This window comes from Toxorhynchites rutilus, chromosome 3 (assembly GCF_029784135.1).
Source record: "Toxorhynchites rutilus septentrionalis strain SRP chromosome 3, ASM2978413v1, whole genome shotgun sequence".
Classification (NCBI taxonomy): domain Eukaryota; kingdom Metazoa; phylum Arthropoda; class Insecta; order Diptera; family Culicidae; genus Toxorhynchites; species Toxorhynchites rutilus.
In genome coordinates, this window is record NC_073746.1 from 173,875,335 (window position 1) to 173,895,453 (window position 20,119).

At 40.4% G+C, this 20,119-nt stretch overlaps 1 protein-coding gene and 1 pseudogene across 3 annotated transcripts in view; both read left to right on the forward strand.

Moving 5' to 3' along the window:
• The window catches only part of LOC129779357 (hemicentin-1-like), an 866,908-nt gene that overhangs the window by 279,136 nt on the left and 567,653 nt on the right, over window positions 1-20,119 (forward strand). The gene's annotated exons all lie outside the window — the stretch shown is intronic.
• Window positions 19,806-19,920, forward strand: LOC129780673 (U4 spliceosomal RNA; annotated as a pseudogene).

The following is a 20,119-nucleotide window of genomic DNA, read 5'->3' on the forward strand; positions in this document are numbered from 1 at the left end:
AACATATTTTATAAAAAAAAATGAAAAGTAAAAAAAATCAGGATTATTTCAGAAAAATCAGGATAAATTGAGTGTTTGTCAGGATACCAGGGAACGTGTCAAAAAGTCTGGGAAATCCTGAAAAATCCGGGAGGTTGGCATCTCTGGTAGGAGTATATGATGATCAACGTGTTGTTTAATCGGTAGTTTTGATAATTGAAGAAGGCATCACAACAATGGGTTAAACCAATCTAAATTTTTATAAAAAGGATAGAAATGAATTCTTATTGAACATTTGGGAGCCAAAAGCATCCAGAAAACAGTAAAAATTTTCTATTCAACAATTTATCATGAAACCTTTTCGAAATGATTTTTTCCAGAGGTTGAACAAGTGAAAATCCGGACAGTAGCCATTTTTTCCCCTGTTGGATGTGAACCACTGCTTATTTTGAACTATTGTGGTATACCCCTTTTTATACTACTCTTCAAGCTTATCTACTACTTAGAGCTCCGCAGTTACAGAGCAAATGTTCCGAGATTTCGCTTTCGGCATTACAAAAGCGACAAATATAATCTTGTGCTAAACCTATGTTCTTAAGATGGTATTTACTCGGGCAGTGTCCTGTTAAGACTAGTGAATGTGCTGAAGTCTTTCTTATTAAGGCTTAGCAGCTGTTGAGTAATTTTAATACTCGGCGTAATACATTTTTTCTCCTGTTTAGGTTTTGCAACCATCCAATTGGCTGTCACTTCCCGGTCTTCCCATTTTTCCAGCTCGCTTTTCAACACACAGTCAGAAAGTCCACAGAATGGTGAGTTTGAGCCGTTCCTGCCAAGTTCATCTGCTCGCTCGTTGCCCTCTATACCGCAATGGCCAGGAATCCAGTACAATTGTATCGAACTTATCTGACTTAACTGCCGTAAAAGAGAAATGCATTCCCAGACAATTTTTGAAGAGCATTTGAAGGCATTTAGAGCTTTAAGTGCCTTGCTTTTTTGTCAAATAAGTAAACATATAAATAATTCAGATAGCGTTATGCGAAATTTGGTGGCGAAACTGGCGTAAAATCTGTCTGCAAGGAAGCGGTTATTGAAAGAGTAAGTCAATGAAGAGAATCGATCGGAGCAGATACAGTGATGGGCACAAAAAAAACCCACGTCCATTTGGAATCAACGTGTTCCAATATTGATAGTTTTTTCAACCTATTCGGTATTCCAGTCAATACTACGTAAAAGTTGGTGATTAGTAGACTTTGAAAAACTAAAAAATACTTTTATTCCTAAATAAGTACTTCTAGGGTATGACATAAACAAAATCCACTTGCATAAATTTGTTGTACCGTGTTTTGTTCATCGAGGCATCGAGGCATTGCTCAGTTTCCTTGCTAGCATGAATAGTAGCTTGAATGTGATTTTTTTGTGACGATATCTACACAAAAACGGTAGGAGAGCGGATTCCAAAACATGTGTGTAATCCTTGAATAATGTGTCCCTGGGTTTTGACGGCTGGTTGTATACATCTGACACAAACATAAGTTTCCTTGCTGCACGAAGTGTCGAGTCATTCCTAATAGAAGCATTTCTTGTCTCCTAAAACCTCCACATGCCAAATATGGCTACACTTGCTCCATTAGATCTCGATTTATGCTGAAATTTGTGTTTCATTTGTATAGCATTTGTATGCCCATTTTTTTTTTTGGTAAATCCAAGATACTGCCTTATGGCAAAATAATCTACTAATAACCTACTTTTACGTAGTATGGACTGGAGCACCGAAAAGTTTTTTTTTTCCTAAATCATATTTGTAAGGCTCAATCGCAGATACTTTGCGGAGCCGCTAATTCAGTTTTGTTTACAATAATCTTAAATCTATGGTTAGAAGGATTCGACCGATTACTCGCGGTTTACTCGAGGTTAATGGGGCAACAATTTTCTTGGATGTGTCAGGTTTGCGATATGGAAATTGGGCAACGTTGTCTCAACCGAGAGTTGCCACCCGCACTGTAGCGTTGTGCATTAGGACCAGGGATGGTATCAGGTGTTCGACTAGCTGTCGAGGGTGGTCGACGGTGAGATGAGGGGACAATACAAACAAACTAATAACGAAAAATAAGAACACAAAGGCATTGAATTCTTATATTGAACCGTTTCACAAACACATAGATCGACTGCATAGAGGAGATGTCGTGAGCTCCCAGCACGTCTCTGATGGGAACATAGGGTTGTCTTTCTTGACCCTCAAGGGTATTTAAAAGCTGTTCTCTGGCTGCGTAATTATCCGATGTCATCGTAACCGTTTCCACACCGACAGACATTGCTTTGAACACAATTTATTCGGTAAAGATACACATCTAGCGAGTAGTGGTTGGACATAAGTCTATTCATTACACGAATGAAGTCACGACTTAGGTCCAAGCCATTGAATCACGTTTCTCGAAGGAACATTTGGTATATTTGAATGTGACCACCGTCCAAGCCTTCCAGTGTCCCAATCGGTTTGCCAACTCAAGAGGAACTCTGACGCAGTAATTGGAAAAATTCATTCTATGAAATCTGTCTATCAAACAATTCGCCTTCCTGGGCACCCACCTTTGCGAGAGCATTCTCATTGCCAGAAATTGAGCAATGAGAGGGGACCCATACAAAGGTTATCTTATAAGATCTTTCGATCAGTGCACTCATCTGCTGACTGTCGTTTATGAAGAAATAAGATGGGTGCCTACCAGTTTTCAACTAGTAGGAGCGGACTGAGACTATCCGAGAAAATAAAGTAATGGTCTGCAGGCTTGTTGGAGATCATACCCAATGCGAAATCGATTGCTGTCAGCTCAAGAATTTTCATTGAAAACACCGAAGCCAGCTGATCCATTAGGGCGAGGCCCCTCAGTGAAGTACAACCAACTTCTATAACTTCTATAAGACCACCCTTATTATAGTTCGTCGCAGTTAGAATTTCAACAAGAAACATTCATGCATTGTTGAATGCATAGAATAAAGTATATTTAAAGCCAATTTCATTCAAAAGAGCTGTTGGTTTATTTATTGTGCTTAAATATGCTAATTCAGTTGTTCGGTTTCTATAAGACCATTTAAAAATTCATAAGTATTATCAATGAAAAATTCAAAACGATCGGCTGATTTACACTATGTAAAAAATTATAGACACCCTCGTAATAGTATCAGCATTTTCGTTGAAAATATTGACATACTCCTATTATTCAATTTTTCTTTTAGCTGTAAGTGATGTCCCTTTCGAGTAAAGCAAAATGAGCAGAATAAATAAATTTTCGTAGTAGTATTTATTTACAGGCGCAGCAAATAAACATGGCCATCCCTACATATGATGCCAAAAAATTATGCACACCCCTTGAAAAATGACATTAGATGGTAGAGCTTTGTCTGATTTGTAGACATCCAACGATAAACAAGTTGAAAGTGGAAGTCTAGATCATTTTCTGTGATTTGCCAAAGTGTTGGACAATTTTGTGTGGCAATAATGGGGAAAAGACGCGAAGTTCCTTTGAATATCAAGTAATTGATAATTTCTCACCATGAATCTGGAAATGGTTACCAAACAATAAGTCAAATGGTCAATTTGAGCAAAAATACAATTGCGTCGATCATCCAAAAGTATAAACGATTGGGTACAATTGCTCGCCAGAAGGGACAAGGGCGAAAACGTAAAACAACACCTAATATTGACAGATTCATCAAACGAAGGATTCAGGAAAATCGGCGACTATCGGCTCCAAAACTGGAAACTGAGCTTCAAACCTTCTACAATGTTTCAGTACACCCTCAAACTGTCTGGAACAGAATAAAGGAGTTGGGTTTTGGAGGGCATGTAGCTGTAAAAAAGCCATGGTTGTCGAAGAAAAACATAAAACTTCGCTTGAAATGGGCTAAAGAACATGCAACTTGGACAATTGATGACTGGAAGCATGTGTTGTGGTCTGATGAGACAAAAATCACCTTGTTTGGCTCTGACGGAATCATTCGGACGTGGAGAAAACCAGGAGATCGCTTGAAGTGTTTGCGACATACCGTGAAGCACGGAGGAGGTATGACTATTTGAATAATATTTATTGAAGGAGTGAAGCTTTATTGATCGGTTATATAGCAGGACGAGTGATGGTGTGGGGTTCTATGTCCTGGAATTGTTGCGCAATTCCAACGTTGCGCAACCATTCATTGACAAGATCATGACAAAGGAAGTTTACTTGGACATTCTGGAACGTAACCTGTACACCAGTGCCAGAAAGTTGAAGATGTCTCGGAATTTCATCTTTCAACATGATGATGATCCTAAACACACCTCGAAACTAGTAACGCAATGGCTTGAGAAAAATAAAATAATGGTCCTGGATTGGGTTCCTCAATCTCCAGACCTTAACCCTATCGAACATCTATGGTCCATTCTCAAGATAAAAGTTCGAGAACAAATCCCAACGAATCTGGGGGAGCTAAAGCAGGTCATCGTTGATGAATGGAACGAAATCGAGCCAACCGTTTTCCTTAAGCTTGTGGAATCCATGCCGGATCGATGCCAGGCCGTAATCCAGGCAAATAGAGGCCACACACGATTTTAAATGCACAAATATCTAAGGGTGTGTTTAATTTTTTGGTGTTGATTTCTCTTGTTATTTTTTCTAACATTTACCTTCTGAAGTATGAGATAAGTTTGAAATGTTTTTATGTTACTGAATAAACGTCAAGTAATAAACGAGTAAGTTCATACTGTTTTTTGAGTTTTAATCATTGCCATTTAAAAGATGCCAGCTAGACTAAAAACAGTCAATAGGGGGTGTGTATAATTTTTTTACATAGTGTACATGTCAATAATTGGCAACTGCACCATTTCGGCTAATAACCTGGAAAATTCGTGTTGGAATACTTATACCAAATTCTGCCGAACGGATATCTCGATATTTTTCCGTGTTTCCGAAATTGCGACCTTGAGCTCTTCAATCGTGGTGTACCGCTTTCGCTCAGTGTAGATTCTGCGTACAAGGATCCCCCTAAGATTTTTTAACAGGATTCAAGTCTGGGGAACGAGCCGGTCAGTCCAAAAAATTAAGTTTTGGGTCATTAATCCATTGCTTGCTAGTATGAATAGTAGCTTGAATGTGAATACGACGATATCCACACAAAAACGGTAGGAGAGCGGATTCCAGAACATGTATGTAATCCTTGAATTATGTGAAAGCTATTTTGAGCATGCACGAGTTTCCACCAAAATTCATGGATGAAAAACACTGTTCCTCCTTCCGTAAATCACGTCAGTACCCATTAAAACCATCAGGACCATCAAAATTGATCATTTTTCGTCAGGGAAGATAACCTATACATTGAAGAACTTCTCATTATTGTATATAGCAAAATGTATTTTTTGGAAACATTCTTTGTCACAACATACCATGTCCCACTGTCGGTTCATGTAAGCTCTAGCAAAACTCAGACGTCTTCCGATGTGAGATGAAAAGCTTCAACCTATTAAGCCCTCTTTATATGTGGATTTTTTTTACCATAACTTGACGAACTGTCACCCGAGTAACATTTAAATTGAAATATTGCTTTATTTTCATAAGCGATTTTGAGGTATTCGAAGCTGTTCTAGCTATTTTCCGCTTATCCCGGTCAGAGAGCTTCGATTTACGATTATCCTTAAGGATTCGCCAAATGATTAAACATTACTTAATGGGATCGTCCAACTCGACGAGCAATTTCTCTGATACCAACATTTTCTTGGTGAAATACATCGATTTGTCTTTCTTCTCTCTCCGTGAGCATTTTTCCCTTCGACATTTTCAGATTTATTGATCAAAACAACTAAACCAACGGAAGATGTAATTGGTAGAAACTTGACACTTGAAAAATACAAAAACATTCGTTTACGCTCAGTGCTTTCCCACACACATATGAAAATCATGCAGTGTATGTATGGTAGTCACCAATACCTACACATTAGAATATAAATTGAAACATTGTTTGTTTACAATGACACGAAGCAACAAGATCATCACCTGGTCTTTTAGAAGTTGAACAGAGTGTAGCTTTTCATGCAATTGACTTATTGGTATTTTCGGTTGAAAATATGGGGAAAGAAAGTTGGTTGAAGCTGATCTGGAATCCCAAGAGCTGCTTGTTTAATCGCTGATGATGGTAAAGCGAGCACGGTCTGGAGTAAACGATGGAAGACAAATATTTAATGAAATATAGCGGTGATGAATAAACCGAGATTGTGTATTTGGATGAAGAATTTTTCCGCATTTCACCAGTATTCTGAGAGAAAGTGTCCAGAATCGGTTCTGTAGAGGTGTTATTCCTGCCGGAACATCGAAACTCATGTAATGCGTTGAGTTCATACAGCCGAAAGCTATACTAAGACAATGATATGGAATTCGTTCCAATTTTAGAAGATGACTTTTAGCTACTGAGAGAAAGCAGAAAGAGCCATATCTACTCTAGAATAGTCAGAATAGTTGTTTTATAAAGCGTTATGAGATCTCCCGGATAAGCTCCCCACCACGTGTCGCAAATCAAACGGAGAAAGTTGACCGTCTTTTGACATTTTTGCTCCAACTACATAATGAGGGTATTCCAAGTGTATTTTGAATCAAACCATACACCATGGTACTAGAAGGTCTGCTCAAAAGCTTAAGCTGCAATTGGACTGGGAACCGCTTTCAAGTAAACACTACCAGTTCAGTTTTCTGCGGCGAGAATTCGATCCCTAAATTTCTTGCCCAAGAAGACAAGTTATCTAGGGAATTTTGCAATGGTCTTTGCAAGTTTTCGACATGTCGGACGGAAACCACGCCGTCATCTGCAAGCTGTCTTTGCGTGCATTGTTCTGCCAAACAACTGTCAATCACTATCATTCTTGTTCTCGAGCGAATAGGAAATGTTCGAAAGTTCCTGTTTCGTACGAATCAAATCTATCCATTCGAACTTTCGAAAATTGAACAATTCGAACAAAACGCCTATTCTAGTTTTCGTACGAGTGCGTTTTTCCATCTGCCTACCAAAAGTCACTTTTTTCTTGCGAATCTCGTTCGTTTGTTAAATCAGTATAATCGCTGCCATCTTTCTATTATTGATATCATGTTTCGCTGTACAATTGCCCATGTTGCTGCAACCCGAAAGAAACTCGCTTAAGATGTTCGTCACCCCATCATATTCAGCAGTCATTCGCTAACTGGACCTATCTATAACAGGGCGTACGTTAACTGAGCTGCAATGCAGTTATGTTTCAATAACAGACGTCATTTTCAATTTGAAGTTTTGCTTTTGCTGTTTTGCAGTCCAGTTGGCGGAAGAAACTCGATAATTGGGTTGATTCTTTGGCCCGATTAACGAACGATCATTGCATGGGTGAAACTTTCATCGTTGCTTTGATGAAATCTTGCATGAAATTTTAATGATGCATGAATTCTTGCATCTGATCACTCAAACATGTTTATGTTCGAAAAAGGTCTTGTTCGTACGAAAACAAAAATGTATGTTTTGAAATTGTTCGAAACAAGTCCATCGAACGAAAGCCCGATACGGCCGAAAACAAGAATGAGGTGTGTATCTTTCACATGAAAGCTATAAAGAAGGGGGCTTAGACATGAGCCTTGGAGCAGACTCATATTACTATTTCTGGAAGTTGTCTCGGGCAACTGACATTGAAGTTCATTTGCTTTTCTGACGACAAATTGTGCAAGCAGTTATTCGAAATTCCAGGGAGTCCACATCTGTGCAGATTGTCTGACAGAATTTCTATGTAAACCGAATCAAAAACTCCCTTAATATTCAGTAATACTGAAGCCAGTTGCTCTTTGTTCGCAAAGGTCAGTTAAATACTTGTGGAAAGCGTTCGCTAGACAATCGTTTGTTCCTTTGCTCTTGCGAAACCCAAATTACGTACTTGATAGCAAATTATTTGTCTCGATCCATTGATCGAGTCTTCGAAGGATCATTTTCTCCAACAATTTTCTAATGCACGAGCGCATAGCAATCGGACGGTATGAGTTATAAAAAGACGCTGGATTGCCAGGCTTTTGAATTTCTATCACTTTGACCTGTCTCCATTCGGGTGGAAGAATGTTGTTTTCTAGTAGGGAATTGAATAAGTCTAGTTAACGTATTTTCGCGATATCGGGAAGGTTTTTTTAGAAGAGCGAATTTAATCATATCCCTTCCGGGTGAAGAGTTGTTCGATGAAAGAAGAGCCATAGAAAATTCCAGCATTGTGAATGGACTGTCGAGGTCCACCGTTCGGAGACGCTTTTTAGACACATCTCCTCTATATTATAGAGAGAATACTTTTCTTAGGCTAGCACTCAGTGCTACTATGAAAATCACAAGAACCATGAAAATTTCCTCCAATGTGAGTTTAAGTACTCTAGATATTTGAAGTATTATCCCGTAACAGTAGTGGAATTTCACTAGGAAAAATCAAAGTCAAAAGTCAAATTCTTGAGAACATATTCGAATTCAACCGAGGTTACAAATACGAATAGGTAGTTCCAATTTATACTAAAAATAAAATGTAAACAGACCGATAGCACGGAAGAAGCGCCATTAAATCGCTGACGTTCGGCATTTCTTCTCAGAATGCCACAATTTCAAGACCCCCTCCCATCGGACGGTCCGTCTTGTCCTCCCACACGCGCCGCTGCGGTCATTCTCCCGCGATTTCACAAACATACCAATTAGTGTTTCCATTTGCTGCGGAAAGTCCTATGACAACAAAAGAGAACATGGCACAAATTCAATGAGACGTATAAATTACAAGCGAATAAATGGGAAGACCTGGAGCTGAGCTCGTTTCTCTTCGAGCAACCATGGGAAGAAAATTCCATCATTTTGTTGTTACTGTTTTACGTGAATCCAACCAGCTAAAGCACCAGCGGGAAAAAAGTGGCTTCATTCCGGACCGTTCGACATGGGCCATTGCCAGCGGAGCCAAACCGTGGTAGCGCCGTGGAGCCCAGCGACAAAACACTTCGGAGGTTTCGCGTGACCTTGTGGGGGCCAACGACGATCCGCTCATTTCGCTTCATCCCCTCCATTTGGGGGCTCGTAATGCTTCAAATGCTTTGAAGAAGAACGACAGACCGGGCGGCGCGAAACGAAACGAATTTGCCTGGCCAAATGGGCCCTGTTGCGCTCTGGAGAAAGGGCAGGGCAGCGGAGTGGGCTAGGGAAGACCGTTGGAATTGGAAACTAACGCCTGCCAGAGGCTGGAGGAGCAGGTGGAGGGGAACGGATGTAAATATGAATAATTCAACCGTTCAGCAAGTTTAGGTCGGAGGAAGAGATTCACAAGAGATGAAACCATAATTTTGGTATTTTCGCGAAAATTTATCCCTGTTAGGCACTAGAACCGTCCGAAGTGGCAGCGACAAGAACGGAGGGGGTCACTGCTCATTTAACGCTTGCACTAAAGTAAGTAACAGACTTGTTGCTGTTTCAAGCTTGAAAATTATTTCATCTTTAAGATTGACCCATTTGGCGTCGTGGGCACGTGAATCCTTTCGGTGCGATTATCGCTTTATTGGGCCATAATGCTCCCAAATAACGATAATATCGAATCTTCGATCGTTAGCCGTAGATTGCGTTTCTAGAGAGAGAAAGAGAAAAAAAAACAGCCTTCCACCCGTCTTCACCACATATAGCCCTCACGAGGCAGCATTCATCACATCCACTCGAAAGCATCTGAAAACAGGGGAAAAAACTTCATTCGCTTCCAGCTTTTTCATTGTTTGACTAAAGCATGAGTGCGAGGGCCATCGATTAACCCCGCGGGATCCATTATCCGTAAATTATTCGAAAGAGAGTGTGAAAATATTATGATATCTTTTTTTCGGTGTTGTCGGAACGAAAGCCTCCGCCCAAACGTGAGTATATGTTAGAATGATTTAGGGAATGCTGAAAGCGTTCAGAGATGCCAGACCTAAGGAAATATTCGAAGATCTACGGTTTTGTTAGATTATTACAGAAACGTGGATCCATAGGTACGTATTTTGTTTTATTATGCGTTTTTACTAACTTTCTTCCAAAAAAGCATTGTTCCTGTCAACCAATTCGTTCTTCGATACCACAACGCCACAATAGTCTGTATAGATATTGACAGATTGCTCGTGTTAATGTTGTTAACGTTGAACTTGTTGTGCTAACCCCACGTACTTTGAAATTAATTTGGGGAAGCGTGTTTGTAAATCTATGAATATGAGCCGTGCACAAGTTAGTACCATGAAATTCCTATGCCTATTGCTGGACCGAAAATATCCACAGAAGAAGTACACTCTTAGACTTAGACTTTTAGTAACTGATGTTTATTATTTTGTTCAATTAACACTCGTATACTCGTGCGAAAAATCGTAATTTGTGTTCTCTGGACTGTGTGCGTCTCTGAGTTATTGCTATTGTGTATTTTTAGGCGTTATTGATATTTATTCAAAGAAAAATATGTAATTGGCGTCTTTTTCAGTATAGCTTGAGCTTGAGCTTGGGTAGACTGTACAATTCGTAGTTGCTCTCCGTGATTGACCTGAACCAACCAAATTGTACAAAGAACACACAGAATGACGCTAAGGACTAGCAAATCATTCTCGTTGTGCAGTTTTCGGTGATTCAAGCTTTAAATGGTCAATAACAACGCCGGCCACGTCCTTACCAGTCACCAGGGGAAGGGAAGGAATGTTAGTATGATATTCGCCGCCCGAACGCCAGTAGGGTCGCCTCTATAGCGTGGTTCCCTAGCGTTTATCATGGAAGCGATAGTTGTTTTTGGGGGGGAGGTAAGAATCAAGATTCGCTGTGGTGAGTGTTACTAAAACAATCGGGCTCACACCTTTCCTGACAGCAATACAGGTTTATTTGAAATTCGTAGAATAATTGTTGTATAACTTCAAGCTGGAAGTGAAATCTGTTTACAGTTTTGAAATAAGGAATGATCTGTATAATTACATAAAAGTGCGGTGTTTCAAAACCTGAACCTCTAATTTCTCCGATGTCCCTTAAATTGTTCCTAACTCCTGTCTCTATCACAAAATTGTCCGTTTATATATATTTTTTCTGTGATCTTCAATAGCGTGTATGTCGCTGAACGTTATTTTCAAACTGTTATTTTTCATAGTAACCGTCGTTATGATACATGGACAGGCTTACTGCGATCGTGGCAACATTCCCCTCCTCGTGAGGCTGAATGGAACCCTCAGGCTCACTACATTTAGCATCGTCCGATACACCCATCCATTGTTTCTGGTTTTGTCATATAGAAACTTTTTACGCCTCTTCGAAAACTGCAGATACATCTTCCACTGTTGGATCAAGGCCCAAGTTGACCAAATTGTTCCGGTTGTCATCTTTACCGCTAGTTGTTTGATTGTAGTTAAACTTCTCATGATGCAGTGATACGTCAGCGCCTCATGCTTCGAGGAGTCCAACAACAAATTACTCAATCGAGTGTCGACATTCGCTTCGGCTTCAACCACTGGCGTTTGCACTTTTGCTATGACTGTTGGACCATCGACTTGTTGAATGTTTCTCTCATGCATTATTCTACACAGTGGGTTTGGCTTCTCCAAATCCAAATGATCTTCCGCTCGCATCGTTATGTTCTTTGCTATTGCTTCATTGTGATATGCATTCGAAAGGGTGAGATCCTGTAGCTCCTTTTGCGCTAGGTATGCACTACTCTTATTTCCGGTTTTCTTTCGTTTCAAGCTGTATACAAAACGGATTATACATGCGATCGTCTACAGAAAACGGGCCCACTTTGAGAAGCGTTCGAGTCCTATAGAACTTTGTAAATTTCGAATCTCTTGGTGTATGTGACTCGCTCAACGTTTCACTTCTGTATTTTTCTGTTTTGACAATTTCTTTTCCGGATGTTCACGCATCACGCATTCGTCGGCGTTGAAGTTATTTTTCATATCACGGTTCAACGTTTCTCCTACTTCGCTCTCGTATACATGGTAGTTATACTCGTCGGATTTATTAGCATGATTCAAGGTACCGTAGACGCACCATCCTAAGCGAGTCTTGGCAGCTACGATTCCGCTGTGCCCTTCTTTGATTTTTTGAGGCACGGCTAGCTGTAGGTTTCGGAGGCCTACCAGAAGTTTTGGAGTGACATCTTCGTAGCTTTTCACTGGTAAACCTTTAAGATGAGAATGATTCCGTTGAAGGTCTGCAAAACGTAGGGTTTGTGATGGTAGTTTCAAAGCTCCTACCGTGCGCACGTTTACCAACGGAAATTGTTTCGTCCGATTAATTTCGGATATTTTGAGTGAAACGACCTGTGATTCTTCTTCGGTTCTTGTCATATTACCGGTCCACTTGAGACACAGTGGAACGATTGGTCCTGTGACTCCGAGTTCTTCGATCAAACTGCGTTCGATGAGCGTTGAAGAGGAACCTTCATCCAAAAACGCGAAAACGGTGATGGATTTTGTTTTCCCATGCAGTGTTACGGGAATGATTCGGAAGAGTATCGATTGTCCATAATGATGATGAATGTGACTCTCAACGGATGCGATTGAGGGATTCACCATCATCACATCAGATTTACCATGCAGCAATTGGTGGTGGAAATATTGGCATCCATTGAGCCCACATCTGCCGGAAATTCTACACGTTCGTCGACCATGTGGGTTAAGACATCTTCGGCACACTTTCAGCGATTTAACACTTGTCCATCGATCGTCTACTGACAGATGTTGAAATTTCGTGCAGGTTTTCAACCGATGACCTTCTCTCCTACAGTACAAGCAGCGTTCTTCGTTTTCTTCTTTTTCCTCCTTCGGCAAAAATGAGGCTTCATCCTCGGAGTGAGCATAAATAAAACTGTTATCCTTTTCACGAGCTTTGTCGTTCTTCAAATGTTGGGCACATGTGACCACTTTGCTCACGGATTCGACCACCATTGTCATAAAATTGCTGAACATTTGCAAATTCGCTTCTGGCTGGAACATGATATGCTGCGCCCAATGAAGTTTTATGTTGGCCGGCAACTTTCCAACTAGCTCTTGAAGCAACACCGGGCTGCCCTGATGTGCTTGCTGCCCTGATGCGACAAGGTGTTGTGTTAAATTCCTTACAGACATTCCGAAATCGATTAGTGTTTCCAGCTTTTCTGGTTGTGGAGCTGGAGTTTCGTGGACATTTTGGAGCACCTTGTTTATTATAACTTCCGGGCGACCAAACAAGGTTCTAAGCGTCTCGATTACTTCCGGCACAGATTCAGGTGAGAGCAAATAGTATCGCACAGATTTGAGAGCATTTCCCTTCAAGCAACGTTGCAAACGTGCGAGATTCTCCACGTTGCTAAATCCGCAAGCAACAGAAGTATGACAGAAGCTACTGTAAAAAAATGGCCACTCCTCAGGATCACCCGAAAAGTCTGGTAAATCGCGGGGCATTACATGCCTAGCAGCCAGCTGCTCTGCTGAAGGTCTTCTAAGATTATGCTCTTCAGGATACGTTGGTGAGATAGGTCTGATAGATCCTGCAACTCCGCCGTAGTTCGAGCGCGCGAATGGATTACGCGTCTGCTCAAAAATCGGTCGGGACTCTGGCTGGCGTGGAGGTAGAGCATGTGGTATGCGATAATCAACATGCACTGGCTCGTCTCTTGCACGAAACGAATCTATCGTTCGTTGCATGTCTAACCGAAATTTTCGCAATTCATCTTCCAACAAGATGACTACGTCGCTTGTGACTGGATCTACGTTCAGATTTATATCGAATAACCGTGGATCGTCAGTATCGGTTTTCTTTTTCGTTATTCCTCTGCCGTTTTGTGGGGTTGGATGAACCATCGGAGCACACGAAGGTAGCTCGGTGGGTTTCTGCTTCACGGTGGTGTGCTTGTCAACCCAGTCTTGGACCTGCTTTATGCGATCTTGAGATTCGATCTCGACGATACTTGACGTAGTCGTTCGCATCGAAACTGGCATCAGCGGTGGTGAACAACGAGGACAAATCCAATCTTTATTCACTACAGTTGCATCGACTCTAGCACATCGGAAACACCACCATCGATCGCATTTGTCGCATGCAACATAATTCGTTCCATCCGCTGTTTTACAAACAATACAAATACTGACTTCTGTGTGTTCATCGATCCCACAGGATGCGTCGGATTGAGATCTATTTGAGGCCATCGGGGTTGTTTTACCTTGAAGTTTTGTTACTAAAACGTGTTTTTTAAATGGAGGCTATCCATGAGTAACTTGAAAAGGCAACGGGAAAACATCCCTACAATAGAACGGACCAACGATGTATTCCATAATAATCACGTCGCAGACTTTTGAATCCCATTTTTTCCATTATCACATTTTGAAGACCCGATAGCGGAGAAATTTATGACCTTAAATCGTATAAAGCAAACTAGCGATATATTTCATACCTCTGCATACAACTATATAAATATCTATATAGAACACCAATAACTACATAATTATAGACGAACAGAGATATTAACTAAATAAACAAGCCAAAAAGATATTTCTTAAAAAAGTTCACAGGAACCCTGTGTACCTGGACTCACAGACAAAAAAACGCTTCCTTTCGATTATATGTGAATATGAATGTGCACGTCACGAATCATAATATTTGACACAAAATATGTACAAATAAAGAAACACACAAACAAAAGCAAGATCTATTTTTGAACCTAAAATATAACATTAAAAAAATTGGCGTCTTTTTCAGAATATGTAAAAAAGTTGAAGCGTAAACAACATATTTTTTGCCACTTCGAATATGTCGAATGTCGTACCAACGAGAGTGTTTTTGCGGGGAGTGTTACTTCATTACTTCAATATGAAGAAAAAAGCTGCGGAAAGTCATCGCATTTTGGTGGAAGTTTATGGTGATCATGCTCCAGTTGAGCGAACGTGTCAGACGTGGTTTGCACGGTTTGAAAGTGGTCATTTTTACTTGGAAGACGAAGAACGTTCCGGACCGCCAAAAAAGTTTGAAATTGAAGAATTGTAGACTTTACTCGATCAAGATCCGTCACAAACGCAACAATAACTTGCAGATACACTTGGGGTAGCTCTGCAAACCATATCAGAACCGATTCGATTGAAGGCAATGCGAATGATCCGAAAGATATGACATTGGGTGCCGTATGAATTGAAACCACGAGACGTCGAACGTTGTTTTTTCACGTGCGAACAACTGCTCCAACGGCATAAAAAAGGGTTTTTTTTTGCATCGAATCATTACTGGCGATGAAAAGTGGGTCCATTACGACAATCCTAAACGTCGGACAACGTATGGATACCCCGACCATGCGTCAACATCGAGGGCCGCGCGGAATATTCATGGCCAGAAGGATATGCTATCTATTTGGTGGGACCAGTGCGCTGCTAAAACCGAATGAAACCATTACGGGGGACCTCTACCGACGACAATTGATGCGTTTGAGCTGTGCACTGAAGGAAAAACGGCCACAATACGACATACTTGACAACGCTGAAATGAGAGGTTCTATCCCACCCGTCGCATTCTCCTGACATTGCTCCGTCCGATTACTACCTTTTTCGATCGATGCAACAAGGCCTGGTTGAACAGCACTTCTCCAATTTTGATGAAGTCAAAAATTGGATCGATTCGTATTTCCGCAAAGTGATCCGTGAATTAGCAGAAAGATGGAAGAAAAGGTGTGACTAGCAATGGGCCATACTTTGAGTATGAAATTTGTAACCATTTTTGCAGAATAAAGCATCAATTTTTGACAAAAAAACGAAGAAACTTACCGGTACTCCTTTTTTTTTGACGTAGGACTACGTCTAACCGGAAGATATAGGGGGTGAAATGGAAATCTAGGCACTGAACAAGTAGGAAAAAATGCAAGATTTGGAACGCTTATAACTCGAGCATTTCTCAATAGATCGCAAAGGTTTTTGCATCAATTGATAGGAAATATATCTACGCAACTATCATAACGAATAACATTTCATTTTTCTTGAGATAAATAATTGAATAATTGTGAAATATCAAGCATTGTCCAAAAGCACTATGTGCCCATTTCTGATTGGTCCATTTAGTGCTCCTCAAATCGTACCGACCAAAACGGGCAACCAGAGCAGCAGCGAAGTAGAATGAAACACGATTGGAAAGGAAAAAGAAAAAGTCGGGTGGGTAATGTCGGGGACATAACCAGAGTGACGTAGGACTATACAAAGGGGACAGCTTTCGTTAAATATATATTTTAAATATATTGTTTTATTTCCTTCTCCTACGTGAATACCTACCTATCTACCTGAAAAATGGATTAGTTTACTGTTTACTCTTTATGAATATGTTGATGGTTCTGAAAAGAACCTTTGGTGTTGTGTTTTTGTTATCACTCGATATTCCCATCTTGTTCGGTTAAACCTTCCTGTTTAGCTATTGCGTTTGCCACTCGCCACAGCTTTCACAGTTGGAAAATTTATTCCCATCCAGCTTGTGACATATTGTTCAGTAAATTACATTTAATGCGACGTGCCGGAGAAACACTTTGCCACTCACTGAAACTAATTGTTGCCTTGATGAGCGCCGAACCGAAGCTGCTCTGTTCTTGATACGGGTTTTCTGATTGTCGTGAGCAGCTTTGCAAGCCAACTCGAGCACTCCGACGACCGAAACTCTATAATCGCTGTTAGGTATACTGGTGCTCCGGCACCAATCCGTTCGGCCTAGTTACCCTTGCGGAGCAATCAGTGAATGCGACCAACAGGGAACTGGAGACCTGCACGCTTCGAGTGAGACTTTGCCTTTCCTTAACTTGTCCTCCTTTGTTACGTCCACGATGCCGATGCCGTACAACCACACGGGTTTACGGTTTGAAAGAAAATATGATATTTTTTTGGGGTCCGCGTGTTTTATACTCTAGCGGTACACACTCACAGGATAGAGACAAATCGGCAGACTCAGCCAGAGGGGCGAGTCCAACGAGACGAACGAATAAGCGTTAAAAGGGAGCGATTGCAAAAAAATACATTCATTACGATTTGTTCGCTCGTTGGATTCACATGCAGGCTAAAAAGGGTCCTTTTCAGGATCACAAAATTATCTTCAATCTAAAGAGTTTATTGTTTTGTTATCACTCGATATCCCCATCTTGTTCGGCTAAACCTTCCTGGTTAGCGATTTGTTGCCACTCGCCACAGCTTTCACAGTTGGAAAATTTCTTCCCATCCAGCTTTGTGACATGTTGTACAGTAAATTACATTCAATGCGACGTGCCGAAGCGCCACTCAGTGTCGCATTGGAGGCGATTTTAACCTGTAATGGAACATTTGCGATGACAGTGGTACAGTGTCGACTTCCAATGTGGGGTCATAATTTGGATCTCTATGTTCACAAATGTCCAACTAAATAAGTCGCATTACATGTCCGTCCAATTAGCTAAATGTCGAACTAATTGTAAATTACTGTACTTTCAATCTGGAAACAATTTAAGAATTGGTGAAAATTGAATAATCAGGAAAGTCCCCAACTATCAATAAGCTCAGAACAACTGCCAAATTCACATAATCATCAGATCCTGGCAAACAAATTAAGAAAAAATCAATTTGTGTTTTATTATTATTTTGGATAATGTTTTAGAAAGCATTGAACTGTATTTCCTAAACTCTTTTTTGGAAGGTTTAATGGCCCTGAAAAGAGCCTTGTTTTATGGAATGGTTCCAATTTAGAAAACTTTGTACTCGTGGTTTTGAAAAAAAAACCATTTCGAACGCCCTCGATGCCGCCTTGTTCTGGATTTGCCACCAAAGCAGTTTGTATAAAGAACAAACTTTTTTCTTCTGCTACCAGCTGCCGTTTTGCGACACTGAGTGGTAATGCGACGTGCCATTGAATGTAATTTACTGTACAATATGTCACAAGCTGCATGGGAAGAAATTTTCCAACTGTGAAAACTGTGGCGAGTGGCAAACGCAATCGCTAAAGAGAAAGGTTTAGCCGAACAAGATGGGGATATCGAGTGATAACAAAACAATAAACTCTTTAGATTGAAGATAATTTTGTGATCCTGAAAAGGACCCTTTTTAGCCTGCATGTGAATCCAACGAGCGAACAAATCGTAATGAATGTATTTTTTTGCCATCGCTGCCTTTTAACGCTCATTCGTTCGTCTCGTTGGACTCGCCCCTTTGGCTGAGTCTGCCGATTTGTCTCTATCCTGTGAGCGTGTACCGCTAGAGTATAAAACGCGCGGACCTCAAAAAAATATCTCATTTTCTTTCAAACCCTAAACCAGTGTGGTTGTACGGCATCGTTTAACATCGCATCGCATCACATCATAAAAAGAAAACAAGCAGCAACGTGGACGTGTGGACGTAACAAAGGAGGACAAGTTAAGGGAAAGGCAAAGTCTCACTCGAACCGTGCAGGTCTCCAGTTCCCAGTTGGTCGCATTCACTGATTGCTCCGCAAGGGTAACTAGGCCGAACGGATTGGTGCCGGAGCACCAGTATACCTAACAGCGATTATAGAGTTTCGGCCGTCGGAGTGCTCGAGTTGGCTTGCAAAGCTGCTCACGACAATCAGAAAACACGCATCAAGAACAGAGCAGCTTCGGTTCGGCGCTCATCAAGGCAACAACTAGTTTCAGCGAGAGGCAAACGCAATCGCAAAACGGCAGCAGGTAGGAAAAGGAAAAAGTTTGTTTATACAGACTGCTTTGATGGCAAAACCAGCCACCGTAAAACACGGCGCTTTTCAGGGCCATTAAACCTTTCAAATAAAAGTTATTAAAAGATTTTCACAATACCAATACACTATAAGTGACATAATATGACATATGATATAAACTGATTTTTTTTGTTTATGCTTGTTCTTGAACTTATTGGTGGTTGGGTTCTTTTAAATTGATCATTCAGTTTTCACAAACCCATGCATTGTTCCCGAATTAAAAGTGGCTTCAAATTACAACACATTGTATGCAGGATGGCATTAACGAATTTTCTAGGTAGCAAGAACTGCTTTCTTTGGTTGATAACTGATGTTGCAAATTGACTGACGTTACATATGCATTGCATAGAGAAATAACTAAGGAGCAACACGATGAGCTATGTATTTCCTGCTGCTTTGTTCTTATTTTAAAGGGCTTTAATCCGAAGGTCATCCGTCCCTGTATTTACTGTTGGTTTTTCAGAACGCTTATAGCTCGTTTATTTCTCGACAGATTGTAGATTTCGTCTCCAAAACCTCAGTTCTTTTTCATTTTTATTTACTTTGTTTGCGGAGACTACAAATCTTACAATTCATTCGTCTCCGAAACCACAGCTTAAGGTACGGTAATGTGCTCAATAGTGAAATATATGATAGTGAACGAGCTGATGACCACCTATGCATTCCCTATCACAGCCATCATTTTGATTGTACGATATGTGTATACGCCGAAAGATGCCCGACGTTGAACATTTAATAAGTACAAAGCCTTCAGAAAAAAATCAAGAATCAAGTTTGTAGAAAAAAAACGCAAAAACACACCACCAAAGGTTCTTTTCAGAACCCCCAACATGTTCATAAAGAGTAAACAGTAAACTAATCCATTTTTCAGGTAGATAGGTAGGTATTCGCGTAGGAGAAGAAAATAAAACAATATATTTGAAATATATATTTAGCAAAAGCTGTCCCCTTTGTATAGTCCTACGTCACTCCGGTTATGTCACCGACATTACCCACCCGTCTTTTTCTATTTAGAAACATGCCAAGAATAGATCAAACACGAGAATTTACACACAAAAATATTATTTTTTCAAGAGCCCCATTCAAAAATGTCTTATATTCCAAAAACTTTAAAAGATATAAAGTTGACAATTTCGACTAGCTTTGCGCAGTGGCGATATCGTAACCAATGAGGTTTTACCGAGGTGCGATTATTGCTAGTTGAAAAAAAAGACAATTTCGACAAAAGTTCATATTTTAATCAGACCTAAAACTTTGTCGAATACACTATATCGCTATCTTGGCTTTAAACAAAGTTAGGATTAGATTTAATTTTTTCAAAGAAAACATGAAATAGCTTTTTTATCCCTTTTGTTTATTTTAGGCTCATCAGAATTTTAGCTGTAACAGAGCCGAATTTTAATCGTGTACATGTCACATGTTTATCATATCTATAATTAGCACATTACACAGT